We start from the raw sequence: 14861 nt of genomic DNA, 5'->3' as shown, positions 1-14861 counted from the left end.
GGTGCACCTACAACATGACTGACAATAATGTACAACTGAAATTTCACAAGGTTGTAAACTATCATAATCTCAATAAAAAGTTAAAAAAAACATTTCTACCTTCTAGGGCTATTTATAGACTAAATGAGACGAGATGTGCCTGGAGTTGCTTTGTGGATGATGTCCAGTGCTGGTAAACATGCAGAATGGAGAACTTCCTCAGCTCAGAGGAGGATGGCCAATTGGTGCTGCTGTTTGGAGAGCCATTTGTCAGCCTTTAGAGAAAGTGAACACGCACAGACTCTACGACCCAGCAATTCCACTTCGAGGGAAATTTCCAACCTGCAAAAAGAGACTTGTATAAGGATGTTTATCGCAGCATCGTTTGTGACAACGAAGGGTTGGAAATAAGATAAATGACCAGCAGTAAGAGGAATTGATAAATATGGTAAATGCGTAAAATTGGACATCATACAGCAGTTAAAAATAATCATCTATCTACTGATCAAGCCCAATAAAAAGCCAACAGAAAAAAAAAAAGACAACTCAGTCACTTCACCAAATGGTCAATAAACAAACAAAAAGATTTTCAAGTTTATTGGCTATCAAGGAAATTCAAATTAAAGCCATATTTTATAGCTACAACATTGGTGCAAGTTTAATCCCAACCCTCTTGAGATTTTGAGAAGTTCAGAGCCGCTGGAACACTTACCCTCTGTTGGCGGGAAAGCCAATTGCTGACATCACTTTGGACAACAATTTGGCATCCCCTAGTGAAGTTGGAGACGTGCGTGCTCCTAACCCAGCAATTCCGCTTTGTGGCATGGAGAAACTCCTGCACAGATGTTTTAGAACTTTCATACCAGCTTTGCAATAGTAAAAAACTGGAAACATCCCAAATTTCTGAGGATGGGGAATAGACAAATAATGATGCATGGTTATAAAAATGCATATATAGCAGTTAAAGACATCTGCAGGAATGAATCTCACATACATAATGTTAAATTTTAAAAAATTGCATAAGAATACATATAATTCCATTTATGTAAAGTTTAAAAGCATGCAAAAGTAAACAACATATTATTTAGGAGTATATGACATATATTGCAAAATCAGTAATGAAAAGTAAGGAAATAATAAGCAAAAATTTGGGATATGGTTACCTATTGGGGGAGGGAGGTTGGTTGGATGGGGGGGCGCCTTGGGTTTCCATGGCAGCGGCAATATAACAGCAGGCTGTGCATCACAGGTGTTCATTTTACTGTTAATCTCAATGCTCCTTATATATATTAACATCAATAAATCTTAAACATGTAACACCGAGTGAAAAAAGTAAAAGGTCAAATGACACACCCAACACAATCCTGTTTGCAGAAGAAAAAAATAACACACACTAATAAAGTGTTGTTAAGGATGCCTCTAGATATAAAGTCGTACAGAGAGCTGTACATTAAATACTTGAGAGTGTGTACATATAGTGAGATGGGAATGGCATTAAGAATTTGGTGAATGGAAAAAAATAAATAAAATTTTGACATATTAAAGGTAAAAGTGGGGCTGTTTGTGGACTCTTGAGGATAATCTGTCACAAACTGACCTGAGGTGATTAGATTAACCACATCACTCTAATTCTATGCATCTGAAATCCCAAAGGAAAAGAAAGATTGCTTTGCAAACTAGAATAGTCAAAAGGGAGTGTTAATTCTTAAAAAGTGTTTTGCATGTTGGTGGGTTGAGGGTGACACCATGCGTGTATAAGCTATTTGTTCATTTGTCTTGAATCCTTAGTCATCAATCTGTCATAAACCGACATGCATACTTAATTTCCTTCTCATCTCTTTTAAGACAGCAGAGTTGATTCAAAACAGAGCTCTTTTCTTGGTTTTATTGTCAACAAAACCACCAGCATTAGGAGCCATGGTCTACGTTGGTTTTGCCTCCTCTTAGCACAATCCAACATTTTTCCAATTAAAATTTCTCTCAGATACATCCGTTCTCTCTGTCATCTCAGACCCCCAGCCATCACACCCAAACTGCTGACTTGGCCTCTTTGCTGTTTACTCTGATTATAGCTGCTCTATTCCCAAATCAATCACTCTCAGTCTGGTCAAAGATTCAACATCACTATCTTCATTCTATAGAACTGTAGAATAATTTAATAATAACCAAAGGGATAAGGCAGGAAACTGGAAAAAACACATTATAACAATTAGAAAGAAAAAAATGTGTCCTTATTTTCAGAAGGTATTATTTATCCAGAAAACCCTGGGGAATTAATTGGAAAGCTATTAGAATAGGACAATTCATTCAACGAGTGGGCCAGAGACAAAATAAATATCAAAGGCTTCCCTAGGTGCCAGCAATACATTAGTAAAGAAGCATGATGGGAGGGAAATGCCATTCATGATTTGCTGAGGATGCGAAGTTCCCTTGTCTGAGCCCAGAATGTCACAAGGTCTCTCATGAAAATAATCCCATCTACTTTGGGCCCTCAGCCTCTACCCCTGGGCTGGATCCCTTCCAAAGGACTTGGGGAGGGCAGATGCCATAGCAACTCCTCCACTGTCCTTGACATTTTTCTGACAACACTTAAGAGCTCAGCCCTGCGTCCACACAGAAACCTTTAATGTTCTCCCTCCCAATGCAGTTTCAGCTCCTCAGAATTGCATTTCCAGCCACTTCGCTGATTCAGTAAGGCTCTGTATTTGCATCACTAAAAGGTCCATTTGGCTGGTTTACCCAGGAAAATGGAACAGTCTCCTCAAATGGACTGTTGAAATCTTCTCCTCCTGCCAGGCAGAATGACTTATTTAGAGCTCTCCAATGACAGATTTCTTTTTCTTTTCTTTTTTTTTTTTAGCCTAAATGTTTCAAAAAGCAGTTGTTCTGGGCAAAATTCTCTATGATGATAGAAGCTTAAAAGTCATGGCTTCTGGGGGTAGGGGTTCAGTGGAGAGGGGCAAGAGAGGATTTTCTGGGGTGATGGAAGTGTTCTCCATTTTGTTTTGGGTGGTGGTTTCACAGGTGTATACAATTGTCCAAAACCACTGAGGAGAGCACTTTGGATCCGCACATTTTATTGCATGTAAATCATGCCTCAACTTAAAAATAGCCATAGTTCTCAAAAGTTAGGGTGCATCAGTATTGCTGCAGGCTTCCTAATAATGCAGACATTTAACTCCAGAGATTCAGAGTCAGTGGACCTTGGGTGGGGTCGAGGAAGCTGCGTTTTTCAGAAACACTTCCAGATAATTCTTTCACGGCCCTGTGGGAAGCACTGACAGCCTCTGAGTCCCCACCCCAAGCATGATTCTTGACGTATAAGCCTCAGGTGCGCTGGCTTCATTTACTCACTGTATCCCTAAACCTGCTGGGCACTGATCCACCCAGAAGCTTCTATGGGTTTATTCTAAAGACACAGGCCTAGAGTCATTGGCCGCCTCTACTCTGGGCAGAACAGAAGCACAGCCTTAGCTAAGTCAGAGGAACTGAGTTGTCTGCAGGAAAGATCACGTCGACTTGCCTTAAATTTCCAGAAAATGCTGAGGTCTCAGCAGGTGTCCCTCCGTCCTTCTATTCTCTGTTCTGGGATGACTTGTTACATAGTAACACATGACTAATAGAGAGCCCTAGTAGAATGGCTTGGGCTTCTGGGGATACACAGCCTTTAGTTTTACTTTACAAACTTTTCCTCTTCCCAAGACGTGTATGATTCCCCTAGAGGAGTGGGTTGAGAGTAACTTAACCCCTGTTTTTCCAAAGAACCCAAACATTATTTCATAGTTTCTGTGGGTCAGGAATTATTGAGCAGCGGAGATGGATGGTTCTGGCTTAGCGTCTTTCATGAGTCACAAGGCTGTATCAAGATGTCAGCCAGAGATGTAGTCATCTGAAGGCTTGACTGGGGCTGGAGGATTCACTGCCAAGATGGCGCACTCACAAGGCTGTTGGCAGGAGGCCTCACTTCCCCACTGTGTGGACCTCTCTCCAAGGTGCTTGAGTAAGCACAACATGGCAGCTGGCTTCCTCTTAGAGCAAGTGATCCAAGAGAGAACAGCAAAGAAAAAGCCATACTATCTTTGGTGACATAGTCTCGAAAGTCATGCACCATCACTTCCACCACGTTCTATTTGTTAGAGGTGAATTACTAAGTACAGCCCACACTCTCTAGGGGAGGTGAACTGGGCTTCGTTTCTTGAAGGGAAGAGTATCAAAGAATTTGTGGACATATTCGAAAACCAGCACCAGGATCTCATTCCCTCCTCCCTCCCCCACAAAGAGACAAAGAGAGAAATATAAAAGAGGAAGAAGTTTACCTACCGTTTAGAGAGGTAAACATCTGAATTAATTAGCCTTTATTTGCTACACTTGTTATAATATGAGTCAATAAACCCCCTTATTGTTAAAGACATTTTGAGTTAGGTTTTCTGTCCCCACAGCTGAAAAACCTCCTTTTGCTACAGAATGCAACTGGGGCTCATCGTGCAAGTGGCCAGGAAGGATGGAGGTCAGCGAGGCAAGACCCTGGTGCTCAGGAGAGGTGACCCCATCCCCAGCCCAAGGGAATGCATCATGATTCATCTAAATCCAGCTGTGGTAACTCCATTCCCCTTGTCAACTCGTTGGCTTAGGTCAGTGGTTCTCAAACTTGAGCAACAGAATCAGCCTCACCTCTGAATTTCTGATTCAGTAGGTCCAGGGTGGGCCAATAAATTGCATTTCTAACAAGATCTCAGGTGCTGCTCTTGCTGCTGGTCTAAGGACCACACTTTGAGAACCACTCAATTGGGCCAATGAAATGATAGAGGGGGCAGTCTTCTTTGTAGCCCCTGGAGAAGACTTCCTAGATCTCAAAGAGATCCAGAAAAGAGGCAGGGTTTTGTTTGTTTGCTTGCTTCTGGATGTTAGTGTGTGCCAATGCGCTGCCAGGAGCCATCTTGTGACCGTGAAGGGGGTGAGCCAACAAGCTAAAGTTGGCAGAGCAGAAAGATGGTGAGAACCTGGGCCTGTGATGATGTCATGGAGTTTCTGAACTGACCAGCCCTGAAGCTTTTTCCAGGCACACTTGTACTGTGAGATATTAAGTTTCCTTACTGATCAAGTCATAGGAGTTAGGTTTCCTGTTTTCCCAGCCAGAAAAAAAATCCCAAGCTCATGCATATACAAAATTTTAAGTTTGTAATGCATCTTGACACACCATCTTCCAACAAGCTGTACCAATTTACACTCCCTCCAGTAGAGTGTCAGAGTGCTGGCTTCCCTACACCCTTGTCAACACTGGATAATAGCATTCTAAAAATCTGTACTAGTTTGACAGGTGAAAAATGATGTCCCGGTCTGAATTTTCATTTCCGTGATTGCTGGTGAGATTGAGATGTTTTAATACTCATTCTTCTTGAGGCAGATGCAGCGTCGACAACAAGAGACTGAGCTATAAACATAATGTCTCTATGATAATCACCATTCATTACTTTTGCTTACTCAGGTGGGACTGAAAATATGTGGCTTAGGTTGTTAACTCTGATGCAAGCGTGGGGCCGATGTTGCACTTGGCAATAGCTGTGTTTGGGCAGAGGCTTCAAATCTGTTCTGATAACCAGCAAAAAGAAGAGCCCCATCCCCAAGTTTTATCTTCTCCCCTTTGGATCTTGTTAGCTTGAGAAATGTGCTTCTGTGGCTGCCATTTCTCTCCTCACCAAAGCAGTCAAGAGTACAAACTGTGCTGACAAAGGTTTTCTTTTGGACAATGCATTAAAAATTCATCCTAAAAGCAAGGGGAAATCCTCAGACACTTCATTGCTTCATAAAGCAAACTTCAGTGGGTGACTAAGGCCAGACACACATCTGCTTGAAGATCATTACTGGCAGCAGGCGATTTGTATCCAACATTACTTCTAGCATCATATATTAGCGTGATTGAGCTTTAGAGACAGTATTTCTGACCGGGATAGTGGGGCCTGGAAGTTGATACAGTTTCTGCCAATTCTCCAAAACAAAACATTGTCAGGATTCTTGCTCAAAGTCTGTTCCTGTTGTAGTTTTTGCTATTTATGTTTGCAATTGGAGACAGCTTGATGAATAAAAAATTGCCTAAGAAATGTGGTTCTTTATCAGAGAGGCCAAGATGTCAGATTGAATATGCCACAGTGAGGGCATAAATTGTGTTTTCTGTATTAATCTCACACACACACACATACACACTGCCTGGCATGCTCTCAGTGCTCAAAACCATTCATTGAAGGAAGGAACGAAAGTACATGGGCTTATCTCTGGCCATTGCCATTCTCTTATTGATCTGTAGTATGATGAACTCTGTTATGGACACAACTGGAGTGAAGCTCCCTGGCTTGTCAAATAATTGAGTTCTTGAGATTTTCCATATGCTATTGGATCTCTAGTCTAACAAAAAGAATGATATTGGGGTGTTCCACCCCCCCCATCCCCCCGCCCCTTGTGAACAAAGCCTAGTTGGTGGGCTGTTTCAACAAAGCCCGTGGGATGCTGCTTACTGCTTTTATCATGATGGAGAACCTGGATATCACCTGTGCAAATCAAAAACCTCTGATGTGCTAAGACTTGTGGAGTGACTGTGTCTGTCATGGGTGACTCACATTGACCAAACACACAAAGGCTGAATTATAGAAGCAGAAGTCTTCATTAATTTACCCTGAAGAGTGTTATTGTGAAGGGGGACCAGACAATTGAATTGTGTGGCCAGAATGTCCTCTAGGTGAAGGCCCAATGAGAAGCGAAATGGTCATCAGAAAAGTAGTTTGTCGATAAGAAAGTTAAAGACAGACATGTCAGGAAGAGGAAGGTCATCTGTAGAGCATATAGATATGGGAGAGCATGTCGTGCTTGAAAAGCTAGTTATTCTGGTATTAGTGGTGAGTGAAGGGCCAGAATAGGAGAGCAGGAAATGAAGCTGAGAGACGTAGGCAGGGGCCAGATCCTGAATGAGGGTACTATCTGCAAAAATTGGGAGTTTCTTCCCTGCTCCTCCTCCCCACAGAAAGAAATTCCTTTATTTCTGTATTTTATTAAAGTGATACATGTTCATTACAAAAGGCATAGACAAGCAACAAGAACCAAAAATTACCAACCATGCCTTCCAACCAAAGATGACCAATCTGAAGCCTTGATACTTCTTCTTCTACGTATGAGCAATAAAATGCTATTTTCTAATTAACGTTTTCACTTAACAATATATCCCAAACATATTTTGTATGTCAATTTACAGATTTCTGCCACATCTCGTAAAATGATAGAAAGTATCCCTATGTATGTACTGACCAAAATGAATGGTGGTCATTTAAGTTATTATAACCTTTTCCTACTACAAATAATGCTGTGATAAATCACCTTTTGCATATATCTTTGGCATACAATTGCTGATTTCCAAGGAAAAATTTCCATAAATGAGGTTGGTATGTCAAAAGGCAGAAACAGAGTTCAGACTTTGTGCCATATCCAAACCTTTTCCAACATTTTCTCTGAAATCTCCTTGCAGCACAGAATATAAACACATTCCGAGAGCTGAGTCCAAAATGCTCATCAAGGTACAACGTTATTTTAAAGTCTTGGGTTTCAACTTAAAGTTTTATATAACTTTTGCAAATAACTCCTTGGTATACACACACTTAAAATTTTCCCTCTCCAATCTTTGAGTCGAATTGTAGCTTCAGGAAGACGTGCTGTGTTTATTCTGTAGCTTCCTGCCGCTCTTGGCACAACTCAGTCCCTGTTGGGGGTGGGGGGTGTAGCCCCATGTTAAAAGCCTGGTGAGGATGCTGAGGAGCCCCTGGAGGATTTCCACCGGGCAGCTATGTCATCAGGTGATCAGATGGGCAGGCAGAGGGAGGCATCGGAAGGCTCTGAGGCAGGAGGCTTGGGACTGGGATACTGACAGAGTGAAGGGGAGCTGTGCTGAGGCTGAGTTGGGGTGATGGTGGTGGAAGTAGAGAAGAGGGATGGAAAGAGGGAGATAGAATTGTCAGGCGCTGCCTAACTGGTTATGAAGGATGAGGGACAGTGAGGAATCTAGGATGACATGCACATTTCCTTTTTAAAAAAAAAAAATGTATGTTCCCTTTTTAATTTTTTTATTTTTTTTGGTGAGGAAGATTGTCACAGAGCTAACATCTGTGCCAGTCTTCCTCCTTTTTGTGTGTGGGAGGCTGCCACAGCATGGCTTGATGAGAAATGTGTAGGTCCACGCCCGGGATCCAAACCTGCAGACCCCAGGCCACCAAAGTGGAGCATGTGAACTTAACCACTACACCACCAGGCCAGCCCCATATGTTTCCCTTTTCAATCTGACAAATGATCAAGTGTGAATGATATTCCCATCATGTTTCCTGTTTTGCTTTGACCAACAGAGAGCTCTAAGGTCGGTTAATGGTCAGTAACAGTGTTTGTATTACTTGTGGTGCTTGTCTTGGCTGGTTTTGACTGTCTGTTTCTAGAAGACATCTCTGCTGTACAACTGGAACCAGGCAGTGCTTAGTTGTAGGTAAATAATAAATAAATACGACGCGGCTCTTAATCTAGGCAAGTCCTTTCCACTGGTGACATGATCCCTAGAGGGAGAGGACCAAGGAAGCATTTAGCTTAAAGCCAGATGTACTGGGTGTGGAAGTGCTTGTGAACAGAATGGACAGACCCCTAATCTCAGATAAACTGGCATGACTTTTTAAAGTATTTAAACTTTTTTTTTCTGCTTTTCTCCCCAAATCCCCCCAGTACATAGTTGTATATATTTTAGTTGTGGGTCCTTCTAGTTGTGGAATGTGGGACTCCGCCTCAGCATGGCCTGACAAGCCGTACGATGTCCGTGCCCAGGATCTGAACCAGAGAAACCCTGGGCTTCCAAAGCGGAGAGCATGAACTTAACCACTTGGCCACAGGGCCAGCCCCTAAAGTATTTAAACTTTTAAAACTTAATTCAGCCAAGCAACTCTTTCCCCTGCCCACCCTGTATACTGTTACCAAATTGCCAGTTTTACTAACTTCTGACACTTTAAAATTTATCAGATAAACTCACTGGAAATCTGCATTTAGTCCTAATCTTATTTTATTTTAAAAAGAAACTTGGAATTGGTGTTCTGGAAGCTTTCAGATTTCTTTTGATTTGATTTGATTCTTGTGGGGTGGCCCTCTCATCTACTTGTGTCTTTTTAAACTTCATCTTTTCCTTTTCTCTTTTCTTTTCTTCATTCCTGCAGACAGAAAGGAAGGCCGCGGCTTGGCGCTGGGGTGCTGGAAGCCTGAGACTTGGGGAAGCGGCCGCTTGTCCTGAGGCAGGCACGGGAGCCTTATTCTTTGTTTCCTTTTATTAAAAAATGTTTTCCCCTTAATGTTATTCTGGATCTTATTTTCAAAATTGCAAAAAAGTAAATTGGATTTCCTCCAGTGAGCATAGAAAAAGACGACTCTCCTCCCTCCCGCCCCCCCTCCCTTCCCCCCCTTCCCCCCCTTCCCCCCTCTTCCTCATTTCTCATGATGCCTGCAACGCTTGCCCTTTGATCTTTCACGTTTTCTGACCAGGAGACGGACTGCTCGATTTTTAAGAACACTGTGTGTGCCCCGAAGGAAAGGTCAGTCCCAGCCACTCAACCTTCTATGAGCTTCCCCATGACCGGCTGTGTTTTTTGCTGGGCTCCTTTGGGTAAGATTGTCGTGATACCTGAAATTGGCACTAGTCATGCCTGTTAATCCAAATGGGGAGAATCAGCTTATTATCTGTAAACATGCTCTCTGTGCCTGGTCCCCAAGGGTTAAAGAGGAGACTTTCTAGAAAATGTCGATCATTGCTCAGATGATCTACATACTGATGTATTGATAGCTACAAAGGAAGAACTTTTTATGCCTCTTAGAGGTTTCTGAGGAGCATGGACAGCAACGAAGGTGACATAAAGAGAAGGTTTTCGCTGTAAGCTTTGACCAAACTGAGGAAGTTAAAATTTCGTGAAAAAGTATTTGGAAATTACGCTATCTTTTGAGTCTTTCATAAAACTTAGTTACCTGATATTGTGCTTCTATTGATTCAATTATGTGTCTCTCTGGGATGGAGAGACTAAACATATAATAAATGTAACAAATTTTTAAAAATTACCTGAAGTAGTCTGTCCTGGTTAGGACGGTATATACTTATTATAAGGGTCTCTGGAGTCATTCTGTTTATAAATTTATCTTCCAGTTATTTAATTCCTTAAAACCATAGAAAAACATCATGTAAACTGGTAAAGCTTCCTAAATATTGCCTTGTTACAATTAGTTCTTTTCATTAGTTACTTTAGTTATTTCACTTAGTTTATTCATTTAATTATTTAGTTATTTCATTAGTTATTTTCTGGATCAAGTGGAAATAATTAAATAATTATTTAACAATTTAAATAATCACATCGAAGAAATTACTCCAGATTATTTTTTTAAAAAAACAAAAACCTCTGATTATTTGGACCATTCCCTGACCGAGCAAAAAGGATTCCAAGTTCATTCTGGAGAGCGAAGGCAGGCAAACCACTTGGTTTTCTTCTAGGCAGATCCCAGGCAAAAATAGATTTAGATTGTGTCTGTACCAGCACACTTTTTTTGCAGATGAAAAGGACCTACGTAAACACCGGTTCAAAGGAGTGAAAGCAGGGATGTTAGTTTGTTTCTGAGACAATCTCAGTGTGTTGAGTATCAATTGAACCCAAAGAAGGTGTCATTCATTGCCTGGTGGGAGGTTGAAGGAGAATAAGCCCCTGGAAAGTGACGGAGGAAGAGGCTGGTGACATTTCTTTGATTTTTGTGGGAGTCTGGAGGTGGGAGTTATACCCAGGCATGCCCTGTTGTAGGCATTTGCCAGTTTACACTCTCATGTTGCAGTGACTCTCCAGCAAAACTAAGCATGGGCAAGTGTTATTATTAAAGCCAATTAAATCCCTCCGAATTGTGGCTTATCCTGGGCCTTATCTAACAGAATGATCATCATAAAGTCTGGAGAAAACAAATAGATGAGGATTAGGTAAGCAAGGAGTTCTACTGATTTTTTTTTTCACTTTAAAATCAAGCCCTCTCACATCCCAGAATTATTGTCTCACTGCGCTTTGAGTCTTAGTCGTACTGCGCAATTGCAGTCCGACCGTGTTCTTCGTGGAGAAGCAGGAACTGATTTTCTCGTCTGGTTCTTTCTTTGAATCACATTTGCCAAAGTAATTAAACAAGAGGTTAATGAACTCCGAATGCCCTGCTGCACCACGGTCCCAGCTTAGACAGGGAATAGCATAGTTTTTCTCTTTTTGCATCTCAATATGGCAAAATCACTGATATCTGAGGGATGGGCAGAGAGCAGATTAATTTTCCAGGCTCTAAACAATAACTACATAATGGTTTGAAACGAAAATGCAAGTTACATATCATCATTAAAACAAAAAAAAGGGAGACAATGAACCCAAAACCATCATCCATAAAAAAGTAATTTAAAATGTCCACTTAAAATATAGCCAGTTTGGGGAGGAAATGAGCAGGAAAAGGGTTTTGGAGCTAACACATTTTTGTTGTTGTTGAGGTATAATTGACATGCAACATTATATTAGTTTCAGGTATACAACAGAATGATTCGATGTTTGTATATATTGTGAAATGATCACCACAAGAAGTCTGGTTAACATCCATCACCATATATAGTTACAGAATTTTTTTTATTGTGATGAGGACTTTTAGATCTACTCTCTTAGCAACTTTCTAATATACAATACAGTTTTATTAACTATAGTCACCATGCTGTATGGAGCAAACACATGAGAAAATTATGTCGCATCACATTGTGTATATATATGTGCACGTGAGTATAAATGGATGCCTGGGTCACATATATGTCTGTGTATATATACATATGTGTAAAGTTACATGTATATTCGCAAAAATGAATTAAATGGAGGGAGTGGTTAACTAGATTAATTTTTATGATCCATGTAGCTTGTCAAATAATTCACTTGGCTGGATTATGGCATGGGGGAAGTTTTTTTTTTTTTTTTTTTTTTTTTAAGATTTTATTATTTCCTTTTTCTCCCCAACAACCCCCGGTACATAGTTGTGTATTCTTCGTTGTGGATTCTTCCAGTTGTGGTATATGGGACGCTGCCTCAGCGTGGTTTGATGAGCAGTGCCATGTCCGCGCCCAGGATTCGAACCAACGAAACACTGGGCCGCCTGCAGCGGAGCGCGCGAACTTAACCACTCGGCCACGGGGCCAGCCCCGGCATGGGGGAAGTTTTGAAATGGGTTGTTGGGTTCTGCTAAGCCTGTGATGTGGGTAATTTTATGTGTCAACTTGGCTAGGCCATAGTACCCAGTTATTTAATCAAACACTAAGTGTTGTTGTGAAAGTATTTTGTAGACATGTCATAAAGGAGGTTACCTTCCATAATGTGGGTGGGCCTCATCCAATCAGCTGAAGGTCTTAAGAGCGAAAACTGAGGTTTCCCAGAGAAAAGGTTCTGACTCAAGACTGCAGGATCGGGGCTGGCCCGGTGGTGCAGTAGTTAAGTTCGTACATCCTGCTTCAGCGGCCCAGGGTGCGTCTGTTTGGATCCCAGGTGTGAACCTCCACACCACTAGTCAAGCCATGCTGTGGTAGGCGTCCCACATATAAAGTAGAGGAAGATGGGCACAGATGTTAGCTCAGGGCCAATCTTCCTTAGCAAAAAGTGGAGGATTGGTGGCAGAAGTTAGCTCAGGGATAATCTTCCTCAAAAAAAAGAAAAAAAGAAAAGACCGCAGCATCGGTTCCTGCCTGAGTATCCAGCCTGCCGGCCCTATGAATCTCAGGCCTGCCAGGTGCCACCATCACAGAAGCCAATTCTTTAAAATAAACCTCTGTATATTCTATACACACACGTATGTGTATTTATATCTCTCCTACTGGCTCTGTTTCTCTGGAGAGCCCTGGTTGATACAGTCTCAAGTAGGCTTCCATATACCGGATAGTTATAATCTTCCTTGTACATTTCCTGGTTTAAATCTGAATTTCCAACGACCTCACTTCATTCAAATTTAAATTATTTTAAGTTAATTTAAACATTAAAATATGGATGGAATTCTGAAGAAGGGTTTTATTAGGGGAGAAAGTAGCTGAGATAACACAATGAAAGTCCATACCGTACTTTTTCTTCAGAGGTCCAAATTTGGGGTTGGTTTTCTTCAAAGTTTACTTTCTGATATAGAAACGCAGAGCAGGCACTTCTGTGGTTATGTGGCTAAGGAGCTCTTAGACTTTCCATGCATAATATTCAAGGGAAATATGATGTGGTCAGTTTTCTTTCAAGAGAAAATAGTCAGGGGGTTCGACTTCTAGGGGTTTTGAATTCTTTGGTATGAGGCATTAAACAAAAACCTTTTCTCTACTCACAACTTTGACACCAAATGTGTGGGTTTTCCACACCAAGCAATTCTCCACTTCTCTGGGGACACCAAATGGGTGTCCCACAATTTAATTGAATTCTGGCATTAACTGCCCAACATTAGTGCCCACCCCACAGGTTAAGAGCTCAGTCCCACAGGACTGTCCCTCACTTCAGATGCCAATTGCAAATAGTGGGTCCCCAGGTTACCCACATTTCTGCCTGATTTGGCTACAAATTAGGAGTTCCCATGACCCCCTCCTAAGATTCAATAATTTGCTATAACTGCTCACAGAACCCAGGGAAAAACGATATTTACTATTACTGGTTTATAATAAAGGATATTACAAAGGACACTAATGAACAGCCAGATGAAGAGGTACAGAGGGACAGGTCCAGAAGGGTCCCAAGTGCAGGAGCTTCTGTCCCTACAGAGTTTGGGGCACGCCACCCTCCCAGCAACTGGATGCATTTACCAGCCTGGAAGCTCTCCAAATGCCTTCATTTAGGGATTTTCATGGAGATTCCATTATATAGATGTGCTTGATGAAATCGACCATTGGTGATTAACTCAATCTCCAGCCCGTCTCCCTCCCTGGAGGTCAGGAGGTGAGGCTGAAAGTTCCAACCCCCTACTCACATGGTTGGTTCCTCTGGCGACCAGACCCCTTCCTGTAGTTATCAAAACTCGTTCCTATAGCCCGTGACTCAGTACCTTCCAAGAGTTTTAGGAGCTCTGTGCTAGGAACCAGGGATGCAGACCAAATCTGTATTTCTTAGCATATGACTATATCACAGTGATAGTTTTAAATTTGCTACCACTACTAAAAAAAAAAAAATCTTACTAGAAGTGATCTGACTAAAGACTAGATGACACTTTAAATAAATGTGCTAATCACTGTCAGTAAGGGTCTGCCGTTGACCTTGCTGCAGACTTGCAGGTGAGGAGCTTGAGCAGGTCTGCAGCAACGGTCAGGGAGTCCTGGACACCCTACCCTCCCTTCTCCCCAGAGGAGGAGGGGCCCCTCTGGAGGGTGAGTTGGGAGAAGGACCAGGTGTCTCTTGGAACTGTCTGCCTGCAGGGAGGGTATGTTCCGCCTGCCCTGCCCTCTCCTGGGTGGTAAGGGGCCTCCACAATGCAGAAAGCAAGCAGTCGCTCTGGGCAGCCTGTGTCCTTCTAGAGTAAAGGATTAGGAGCCTCATAGGCACGGGAAAGCCACGCCATCCAGCCCAGCCTTCACAGTAAGACAGTGCAGCAGAGCTGACATTTTGACCCTGCCTGTTGGTTATCTGGGTCTTATTTCTCAATTAGTTCCTAGCTCCAGAAGAGAAGAAAAGAAATGTCATCCGTTAGCTCCCTGAAGGCCCAACAATATCGGCAGTTTTGAGCACTGCCTCAGACGGGGCTCTGACTAAGCAGAAACCAGCCTGGTTAATTGCAGCAGAAAAGGAATGTATGGGAAGGAGATCAGGAAGCAAAACAGGAAGGCTGGA

At 42.1% G+C, this 14861-nt stretch overlaps 1 long non-coding RNA gene across 2 annotated transcripts in view; it reads left to right on the top strand.

Moving 5' to 3' along the window:
• LOC123277829 (uncharacterized) overlaps positions 1-1518 on the top strand; it is a 43231-nt gene extending 41713 nt beyond the window's left edge. For both annotated transcript variants that reach the window (XR_011493519.1, XR_011493518.1), the window contains one exon: positions 107-1518. This is a non-coding gene — a long non-coding RNA (uncharacterized lncRNA). The remainder of the gene's footprint in view (positions 1-106) is intronic.
• Positions 1519-14861: the final 13343 nt, after the last annotated feature.

Source organism: Equus asinus, chromosome 2, assembly GCF_041296235.1.
Source record: "Equus asinus isolate D_3611 breed Donkey chromosome 2, EquAss-T2T_v2, whole genome shotgun sequence".
Taxonomy (NCBI): Eukaryota; Metazoa; Chordata; class Mammalia; order Perissodactyla; family Equidae; genus Equus; species Equus asinus.
Note: the sequence above shows the minus strand (reverse complement) of the source record. Positions and strands in the feature narration are given on the sequence as shown.